The sequence below is a fragment of the Syngnathus leptorhynchus genome, chromosome 11, assembly GCF_054491065.1.
Source record: "Syngnathus leptorhynchus isolate UIUO chromosome 11, UIUO_Slep, whole genome shotgun sequence".
NCBI lineage: Eukaryota > Metazoa > Chordata > Actinopteri > Syngnathiformes > Syngnathidae > Syngnathus > Syngnathus leptorhynchus.
The window spans coordinates 11,818,397-11,829,414 of NC_141205.1; positions in this window are offsets into that span (position 1 = coordinate 11,818,397).

An 11,018-nucleotide genomic window follows, 5' to 3' on the forward strand; every position below is an offset into this window, starting at 1 on the left:
GGGTTAAGAAGAAGCTCTTGGCGAGGTGTCGACGGTTGGAATCAAATGAACTGTTGGATGGTGATGCGGTTGCAAGCAAATGATCACAACCAATGCAAAACAGCTGTCAGTCAGTCAGTCCGTCTCACATCTCGCCGTACTTCCAGGAATCGCGCAGACACATCGAAAGCCAGTTCAGGCGGTGCATACGCTTGGAGTACAGCGTGTGCGCATCTGTAGCGGGCCATGCATGCATACATGCAGCGGCACGTGAGGGGCCGTGTTTGACTGTTTGGCCCCTTAGCCAATGGCGTTAGAGGAAGCTCTGCTCTCGGCCAATGGGAGAGCAGCTCTGAATGCGAGACGAGGAAGAGAAGGAAACAAAGGCGATGAGGCCACTCGAGATAAAGACAGAAGAAAGTTCAGAGGTGAAATGTAAATTTTCACCTTGTGAATTTGGACATTTATTTTGCAATTTTCCAAAAGCTAACAGACACGTTTTGGCAACCTCAAAGTACACAAAAACAAGCCCAAGTGAGTTTCAAACCAGGAACCTCAGGCTTTGAGGTAGAACACTAGACCAGGCATGGTCATTGTATTGTAGTCAATAATTCTTTCCAAGGGCCATTATGACTGTCAACCCAAATAAACCTCATATTATATACAGTAAAAGCTACAAAAACAAACTGACAAATAACTCGTTTTCAAATCAGACGAGTAAAAACTGGTTAAAAAAAAAAAGATATTCAAAGTGAAGACAATTTGCAATTCTGGTAATGACACACAAGTTTGATGGACAGTTTGTCTTCGCGGGCCACATAAAATGATGTGGCGGGCCGTATCTGGCCCCCGGGCCTTGAGTTTGACAACTATGCCAACAAAAATTTCAAAGATTGCTGTGGATGGGCTAGCGAACAGCATCGATCTCATGGTTTTAAGACCACTGAAGCAACAGATATACAAACACACGGGTGGAGCAACACGTGTCGAGAGAAAATATCTCGTATCGAAGTAAAATGTAATAGTATTAGCCTTTCGAGGTTGTGAGAAGATAGAAAAGGCTAAGAGTTGCAAAGGAACACAAAGGAGCAAACCTGACACTGATAAAAAACCTCGCTAACCTTCTTGGAGGAGGCAATAAAGTTGAGCAGATGAGGTTTGCTGCTGACACTACACTTTTTGTGCCCCCCCCCCCCCCAACACACACTTTTATGCACCCTGCAGATGGTCTACTTTCTTTTAATGGCTTGTCATACACAAACAACATTAAGACGAACACATGCAGTCATTCAAAAGCCTCCCTGTGCATGTTGTGTGGTGATTGTGCTGAGAGTGACAGATGCTTCCGTTGCAGCAATGTGCCAACCAACGCACACCCTAACCGCTCTGCGGGGGTGTCAATACTCCCTTTCACGCTACTACACGCGGTCACACAGAGAGATACCTCAACACACACTTTCATTTTCTCCTGGTATGGCCCCTGCAGCCTGAAAAGCGAGCTTGATCTTTCTATTTCAGTTCACTTCAATGAGTAGTTGGCCACGTCTCACCGGGAGAAGACGAGCTGGGATGCGCTAGAGTGGTTTTTTTTTTGTCGGTATGCCTCTGCAACAACGGGACCAAACAAGTGTCTGGGGCCAGGGAAGTCGGCTGAAAACCCACGCGGACACGGGGAGGGCCGGAGGTGGAATCAAACCCGCACCCTCCTAACTGTGACGCGGACGTGCTACCCAGTGCACCACCGAGCCGCCGATTCACCTTTTAATGACTGATATTTAAGAACGCGTAGCATAGAGACTTTTCGGTTTGTTTTGCATAGACATTACCACAGATGAGCTGCAAATTGACGATTATAGTGCCCCTTAGTGGTCGAGGCGCACACACCAGAAGGAGCAGCGCATGCTCTTTGAATTAAAGCATGAAGTCAATTGGCAAGTGAAGGTAGCATTAAGTTAGCTCTGATGCTAGCAGCTTAGCAAGGCATTCCCAGCCATCCCGCAAGTCAGGTAGCAGGTGTCAGATAAACGACAGGAATGTTCCACAAGGTTGCCTCACCCACGCATGCAAATCTCAGGCAAATGTTGACCCTTGGGCCACGACTCCTTTCAATGCGGCGGAATTTGACAAGAGGAAACTTGGCTTCCCGCCCCAAAACACATTTCTGCAACTTGGAAGCACACACAGAGTGGCGCGCATCTCCAGCCGCCGCTGGCTGCACAATGTTATGCTTTCATATTACAAATTCACGTAAAACCCTGAACACACCACGACAAGACTGAAGGGAAAATAAAGTTTAAACACGTTCAAGTTGAATCTTGAAGTCAAAGCAGCCACACCTAAATGATTAGGAAGATGAGCAAAGAAAGTGGAAAAGTACCAGAAGAAAGTTGCATCTTCATGAAAGTATGGAAAACATGCAGTTCACTTGAAAGGCCTCACGAGAAGGCCCTGCAAAAATACGCACGCTAGATTTTGGGACGAGAAAAGCCCCCCCTCCCACAAGGATTTTGTTGTCCACACCAGTTTGGTGCCATTAAGCGTAACGCTTGCACACCAGCTGCTCGCGGCGGCGCCCCCAAAACGGTTACGCAACTCAACTGACTGTACACAAGGCTCACTACAGCTTTCCAGGGAATGTGTGTGCGTGCGCTTTTCGAGGAACCCCAAAGTCCAAACTGTCGAATTGGAAGGGTTGCTTGAGTAAAATACGACCAAACTGTGTCAGTCAAAACATTTTCTTTTTCACATTCAATTGGTGAAGCTGCAACTTGCTGCTGGGGACACTTTGTGCCTAAACTAATCTACATTTTCCCTCTCTTAACAATATACTCATTTAGCCCCAAAACATCTGGTTCTTTAAGTCACTAGCCCCCTCGAAACACACACACACACATTCATATGGGGGTCGTAATCACCCCCCGCTCACAAAACGAGTATGTTAAAACAGAAGGAATTTGCTTGCAGCTGTTGCTGTCACTCAAGCATTTTGCATGCAGTATAAAATATACGTTCACACGATGCAGGAGCTCTATGTAAAGGTTGGAAAAGTGGAGTGGTGTGTGTGTGTGTGTGTGTGTGTGTGTGTGTGTGTGTGTGTGTGTGTGTGTGTGTGTGTGTGTGTGTGCGGGGGGAATCCTCAAGAAGGCCGGAAAGACTTGCAGAAGTCCAGCGTGAAAGTGCTGAGGTCTGAAGCCAATCAGATCACATGACGTGGAATGTCGGTCGCGGAATGTTCGGCCCCCTCGGGAGACGCTCCGGGCGCCGCGTAAAAGTTAAGATGTCACCCAGCTTTCTTCATCTTCTTCTGGACGTGATCCCAGGGCTGATGAATGGCAATTTTAGCGCAAATGCCACCTGCAAGGATGCAAAGCCCCCTTCGTTGCTTAACTGGCATCAGAAGAATGAAGTGCATGAAGGAACGGGGACACGTTAAGTCACAAGTGAAGGACACAAAAGTCAAAAGCAAAAGAGGCACACAACTGAAGGAAGTAGAAGTCACAATTGGATGACAAGAGGAGAAAGCAAAAACAGGATTCAAAGGAAGGATGTAAATAAAGAATACAAGATAGGGACAAATGACAAAAGGATACAAGTCCACAAAAAGATGTGTACGACAAAATATATACGTATACAGATGTAAATGTAAGTATTCGGGAACTTAAACAAACAAACACACACACACACACACACACACACACACACACACACACACACTGGACTCAGCATGTTGGAATGAATGGAATACCCTTCAAGCGCTCCAATTGGTGGAGAGAGTCGTGTGGGCGGCCAAGAATGCAACCATTGGCCGGAAAAGGAAGGCAGGAGTATTTGAACTAACCTCAACTCTCAGCACAGCTGGCAGCGGAATTTGATATCCCGGTGACTAACGGACATTTTTTTCCAATTTGACATCTGAATGACTAACCTTTTTCCCGTCTTTGTTGCCACCGACGAAGGCAAACATTCGGTGCCAGGAACCACACACACACACACAAATGCAACTTAACCACTTATTTGAATTCACTCACCGGACGTGAGTTCCCACACATGACAACAACTTGACTTTTGCTACCACGATACTACAAGACGTTTAAGCGGGCGGGCGGGAAGGGCACAAGGGAGGGATGCAAATGAAGGAGTCAAGAGGACACAACCAAAGGCAGAAGCAGAAAAAGAAAAGGGATGAGCTCAGTCAAGCGATCAGCGGTGCGGCCGAGCCGAGCCGAGTCGAGTCGAGCCGAGCCGAGCCGAGCCGAGACAACCACGTGACAAAGGACAGGCTTGCCGGGTTGGGATTCTGCGGCCAGTATCTCCTTCCACCCACCATTCATCTGCACACGCACGCACGCACGCATGCACATCCTGCAACTGGAACAACACGTTGGGGAAGTTTCATTCATTCAGCCGGCTCATGTTTTCTCAGGGCACTCATTCACTCGCTGCTGTTTTCACAAGCGCTTGTCTGCACACACATTCACACATTTTATACACATGCTCCAAAAATAAATACATTCACCAAATCGCTTGCATTTCTGACACATTTTGCAGATTGCACCCACTGACACTAAGTGTGTCAAGATCACACAGAGGTTGACCGTATTTGAATGTGTCCAACAAAAGCGCTGTATTGTTTTCACAAAAAGTCAAAGACACACTTTACAGAATAGACTTTTGACTTTTGACCCGCTTAAGACAAACTTCACCAACAAATCAGGTTGAGACAAGCACAACATCAACAAACCACCTTGCGTGACATCCAATTAAAGGTCTTGATGAAACCTTCTACATCTTAATATGATCACTTAATAACCAAAAAGTGACTTTGCCATCATTTTTATGCTAGGTAAAGCCCTTTTATTTGGAGTAGCATACAAATGAGGAAACGTCTTCATCTTGGTTTGATTCGTGCATTAGTGCCATCTTCAGGATGGGAGTTTGAGATGACGAAAATAATAAACTGTATTTTAGTTTAATAATAATGTGTGTATTCACTCGTCTTCATAGCATTATAAACGTGATATGTAAGCTTTAAGAATAAACAATAAAAGTCAAGATATGGTTATTAGCTTGTAATCCAATTAGCAATTTAACGTGAAGTCACACAATTTCATCTGGTCTGTCGAAGCAAGTTTTAAAGAAAAAAAAACAACATTCAATGGCAGAAGCCTTTCTTTTTTTACAGCTTCTCCCACGGGAGCGTTTTCTACTTCCAAGAAATTCCCGAACCTTCTGCGAAAAGCTTGAATGGAATTCCTCGAGTGGCTTTTTTCCTCCTTTTTTTCTTATTTCGAGCTGTAAAAGAAAAAGAAGCTGAAGGCTTAATTTCATCCTCTTTCTTCTCTCTCTGGCTCTCAGCTCCCTTCATTTCTTCCTTCATTGCCTTCTTTCTTAGCTTTCTTTGCTTCCTTTCCACCTTCACCCGCTTGCTACTTTTGCTTTTTATGTCTTGATGTTCCCTCTTCATTCTCTCCTTTCTTACTTTTTGCCTGGCTATAACGTCATCACGTATTCATCTTTATCTTTCACACATCCAGCAAAGGCAGGATATTTTATCAACCATCTCTCTCATAAAAACACGCACACATGCACACAAGCCTGCTTCACACCGAGATTTTTGTCACATAAGAGCAAAAATAGAGTAGCGGGTGTTAATATACATACACAATTAATTTTGGCACAGAACCCAGCAAAGGCCAGTCATTTTCCTAGACCACACAAGAGCTGCTTTCACATGGTGAGTGCATATGTTTAACTAGCCTGTCTTTGCTGGGTTCTGTGTGAAGGGCTAAGGTGGATCAAAATTTGATAGTAATCATAATCATAATACATTTTATTTCTAAGGCCCCTTTCAAGGAACTCATGGTCGCCGTATAGACATAAAATAGCATAAAAAAATGACCGGAGGTAGTAGGTCTGATGCAATAGTTTGGCAAGATCTCTGTAAAAGGTGTGTGTGTAGGCATGAGTGTGGGAAAGTCTTTTGAGGAATGAGTGAATCACACTATCAGCTATGTGTGCGTGTGCGGGCGTGAATGTTTACATATGCTTATTGCAATCGCTTAATTGATGAAGCACTCTCAGCGATAAGTTGCTTGTGTGTGTGTGTGTGTGTGTGTGTGTGTGTGTCCACCACAATGGCGTTTGCATCAGCGCTGATGGTCTTACTGCACGGCTACGCACACATACACACTAGGCCTATCCATTTTCCAGTGATACGCACATGACACGTAGTGGGGCTACGAGGACACTAGCAAATCAAAGAAAAGAAATAAGTCAAAAAAAGTGCACATTTTCAATGAGAAAAATGTCATTTTCACAAAATATAAACTACAGACACATTTCATTTCATTATCAATGTTGTAGTAGAGCAGACAAAGGGGCGGGGGGGGGGGGGGGGGGCAGCTGCTACGGGCCTAGCGACTTCTCAGTAGAAGCTGGTGTGCATCCAAAAGCCAAGATGCCACGTCAAGAGGAGGCGGGATGATATTGGATGAGGCTGTGTGTGTGTGTGTGTGTGTGTGTGTGTGTGTGTGTGTGTGTGTGTGTGTGTGAGGGGGCGCAAGGAAGGAAGGAAGGAAGGAAGGAAGGAAGGAAGGAAGGAAGGAAGGAAGGAAGGAAGGAAGGAAGGAAGGAAGGAAGGAAGGAAGGAAGGAAGGAAGGAAGGAAGGAAGGAAGCGACTGTAACGTTCTCATACACACAATTGAAAAGGTCTCAAGTGTCTGAAAGATTCTCCCAGGCACGACCTAACCTTGGCCATACTTTGATACACGCTACTGAAAGGATGTCTGGCAAAAATATTTCCAGCCACTTCCCTCATGTGCTCACTACATAAACGTGTCGGGACACATGACAAAAATGCTCTCACACATGAGTGAAATGCTTTCTCATGCTTCGCATTATTTTTTACCTCAATGATGTTAGCAACAAGCCTTCATTCACATGATGCTGGCACGGGAAAACCACATATTGGGGTGGGGGCATTGAGGGCAGTGGCACGGGGTGGGCCGGGCCGGGCCAATGCAGGGGGCTCCTACATGGCCACTTTTATTTTGGTAGTATAATTCCCTCGGCACACACACAAAAAAAAGGACACACAATTGCGTCTGGGCCTGAACGATCCGGAACAAAAGGAATCAGCCATGACCCCGTTGTGTGAACTTGTGTGTGTGTGTGTGTGTACGTGCAGGAAACAATGTCTTCCTCGCTGTGTGTCATGTGAAGGCTCATTAATGATGGTCTTTGTTGTCAAGTTCAAAGTTCAGCACGAGGTATTGCATTTCGGCCCTTTCTGTCATAACCTTCCATCCCTTCAAAGTCGCCATTTCCACCACACTGGCACAAACTGAGAAGGCCATCCATCCCCTTTAAGACTTTTTGTAAAAGCTGCCATTTTCGACTTTTGCCAGAAAGGTTGTGAACTGGAATCAATCGTCAGCGTACCCATCTCAGGCTCGACTTGCCAGATGCTGCGTCTCTGTGTGAAAGCGAAGGCGGTCGCTCCAAAAGATTTCCAAGGCATTTCCCTCGTCCAGCCGCTCTCAGAAAGTAGCCGCTTGAATGTGACCCCTCTTGACCCCTGTCTCATATCTTGACCCCATGTTTGCTGCTCCTCATTGAGACACCAAGGTCAACCTCCGCTTTGGACCAACTTTTGGGTCCCTGTCTTTCTGGGAGTTGTTCATCTTTCAAGGGGACGCTTCAAAACAAAACGGCAACCTTCCACAACTTTTCGGACGTGGTGTCCAAGGCAAAAGAGCCACTTCAAGGCAAACGTTAGACTTTCTGAGTCTTCTCAGGCTTTGCTCCTGACCCTTTTTTGTGGGCCCACTTATGGTAGAAAGGTCAACCAAATTTCTTGTGCAACTCCCACTGGCGGCTGAATTCTCAAAAGAATTCCAGCGGTGGATATTTGTTGGTATGCCCTCCCTCGGAAAGGCACCGCGTAACGTAACATGGTTTATGACAAGCAGGTGTGATAACGTATCGTGTGTGTGTGTGTGTGTGTGTGTGTGTGCGTGCGTTTGGGAGTGAGTGTGAGGGGGCAGTGTGGGTGGGTCTTATCTTGCAGCTGAGGTGTGACTTGGATTTCACATGTCCAACGACATTTTCCACGAAACGGCGCTCTTTGCTGAGTGAGCCTGGCTGGAGGTCTCACACAAGACTCCTGACCATCAAGTGGGTCCTTAAAATATCCAAGGTTGCTCGTGTGTCTGCGTGTGTGTGTATGTTTAAGTGTGTGTGTCGGTGGGTGTGAACATGTGAGTGCATCAAGATGTATCACACAGTTGTTGGTAGGTGTGTGTACACTTGCACTCCCGCTTGTGTGCGTTAATATGAAACGCGACTTGTCAAGCAAGCGTGGACGCGCCTTCCGCTGAAAGACAAAGTGTTTGCTTTGCCGCAAAAAACGGGCAATGTGTGTGTGTGTGTGTGTGTGTGTGTGTGTGTGTGTGTTATTTAAAAAAATGGTTCTTTTAAATTCACGCATCAAAAAATAAAAACATTTGTTCATTCCTAAATAAAAATGACAATGTCATAATTGGGTCAATATAATACTATTTTTTAAAAGGAAAACGGTTATTATATCCATAATTACGAGTATTTTTTTGCATTTATTTTACAGCTTCTTCTGTACGGATTTGTTTTTCCAGCTTTCGTTCAATTTCTTTTTACACGCTAAATGTCGTTAGCGTTCAAACTGTAAATGCTGGTGGAGCGCCCTAAGTGTTTCCTTTCATGGCCAAAGTGCACGCGCACGCGCACGCGCGCACACGTTTGTGAATGAAAAAGTGCCGTCAGCGTGTGTGGTTGGTTCCTTCCTTCCTTCCTTCCTCCCTTCCTCTACTCGGCTCCCTTTGAACTTGTGCGCTCCCTCTCGGTGGAATGCGCAGTTGGCGGGAGGCCAAGCGGCCGCTGGCGCTCCTCCGAAAAAAAAGACAGCACGGCAACAAGTGTGAGGAGCAGTGAAAGGTCATTTCTTCAAATAGCGTCTTATCCTCAGCTAAACGTAACCTTAACTAAACTGGCGAGCTTGATAATTACTTCACCCAAAATTCAACACTAAGCTTTCGGAATTTCATATGGCCAAATCGCGTGGAAAAAATCCATATCGGTCAGGCCTTAGTCATCAAATTAACAAACAAAATAGAATGATTTTTCGCATGATAATTCATAAGAAACCTTTTAGCGTGTCTCATTTCGCCACCAAGGGCAGTATAAACAGTCACGAGGACTGAAAAGAAAAGAAGAGTTTCACAGCTACTGTTAGTGAATTGGTAAGCTGCAATACTCGCAGAGGATAAAGAATATATGCCAGTGAGTATTATGTTGGCTATCTGAGGCCTCTTAAATGCCTTAGCTGGTCTATGGTGTTTTTCCCATTATGTGTTACATGAAGCTAAAAGTAAACAGAGAGTGGCAAATAGCTTGAAGCCTAAGTTTTAACTTTTAACTGCTGCTGGTTGTGAAGTAAAAAGGTCATGGGAATCCAACAAGGCACAACAATTTGCATACTTGATGATGTTTTGCAGTAAATCTTATCATCACTTTCCGTATGGAAACTAGAGAGAAGTTTTGATTGAGTCAAAAAGTGTGCTCCAGTGGAACAAGTCATTCAGTCTCTCACTGAGTCACTTCTTACAGCACACACGAGGCCCCGCCCCCGCCGCTTGCCAATTGGCTGAAAGGCTCGGAACTTTGGCGGGCTTTTTCCTCTCCTCGTGACTAGCGCCACTGTCGTCAGCGTGGAAGCACGCAGCGGGTACAAAAGTTCAGCGGGGTAGTTGCCACGGCTGTGCATAAATCTACCCCCCCCCTTAACACACACGCGCACACAACGCCCACACTCACCGAAACCACCATCTGAGAAAGTAAAACTCTACTACAGACTGGTTTTTTTTTTTTAAATGATCTGTACGTTACACATTCAACTAGGTCTTGACTCAAAAAGAATGCTTTTACTCAAATGTAGATGGGAGGGAGGAGGCATCTGCTTGAGGCCAGCGAGGCTTGTATGAAACAATGTTTGCAGTGTTTCATGTTTTCACATTGTGAACATTCCACACAACACCATGATGCCACCACACAATGGCTGTGCGTCGTCGTCTAGGTGATGCCCACAATCACCTCGACATTCAAAGGGCGACTTTGTCAAGCACCTCTGCTCTTGGATCTTAAGAGCGAGTAGAAACATCAGTTAGTTTGATTGGTTGGTTTTTTACATGTTATCTCCCTCAAGTCTTTGCACAGCGCGCCCGGCCGGCCGAACGGCCGGCCTTCTGCTTCCTTTTGGTCTCGCCGCCACTGTTTGGTTAGCGATAAGTGGCGGTGGGGGCAACAGCGGCTCGATTATCAGCTAACCTTGAGTTCGTTAGCACCGCCGCCCGCTGTGTGATAGGGGCATCTCGTGAGCTCTGCTGAAGGTTTTTATGGCAGCAAACACACCAAGAACAGAAATGTGGTAGAAATGAATGAAACATGAAGTCAAAGGTCAAAGTTGTGTGAAAATTGGCATCAGTTTTTTCCTTGGGGTTTTTGTGCAATCTTCATTCCTGAAAGTGTGTCAGTGAAGTGTTGAGAAAAAGGTCAAGAAAAAAAAACAATGACATTGCTGTTATGAAAAGTTGGATTTTGAGGGCGAAAAACTGATTTGTTTCATTTTGGAAACAGTGAAAAAGTGAAGTGCTGTTAAAACAATTCAGATACACTATACGTGAAGTATTAGTTTTTGATGAACTTTCACAATTAAAAATAAAAATGTTTTTGCTATTGCGGTGTGCTGTGAGGGCTTCAAGCTTTGAGTTGCGTCACGGTGCGCTGCGCCCCCTACTGGTACGAGCTGGCACGCTCAGCTGGTGCAATGTAACTGCAACAAGCGACAGCCACATTTGTGCCGAGTCACCGTGACGTGGCCGCTGAGTCAGTCACTGGTCCAAACCGAGCCAGCCGTGATTCACTTTCCCAATATGCTTGTGATCACTTTCTCTCCATGACAAGGCCGGAATTGCGTCCAACCTAAGGCCCTGGGTCCAAATCTGGC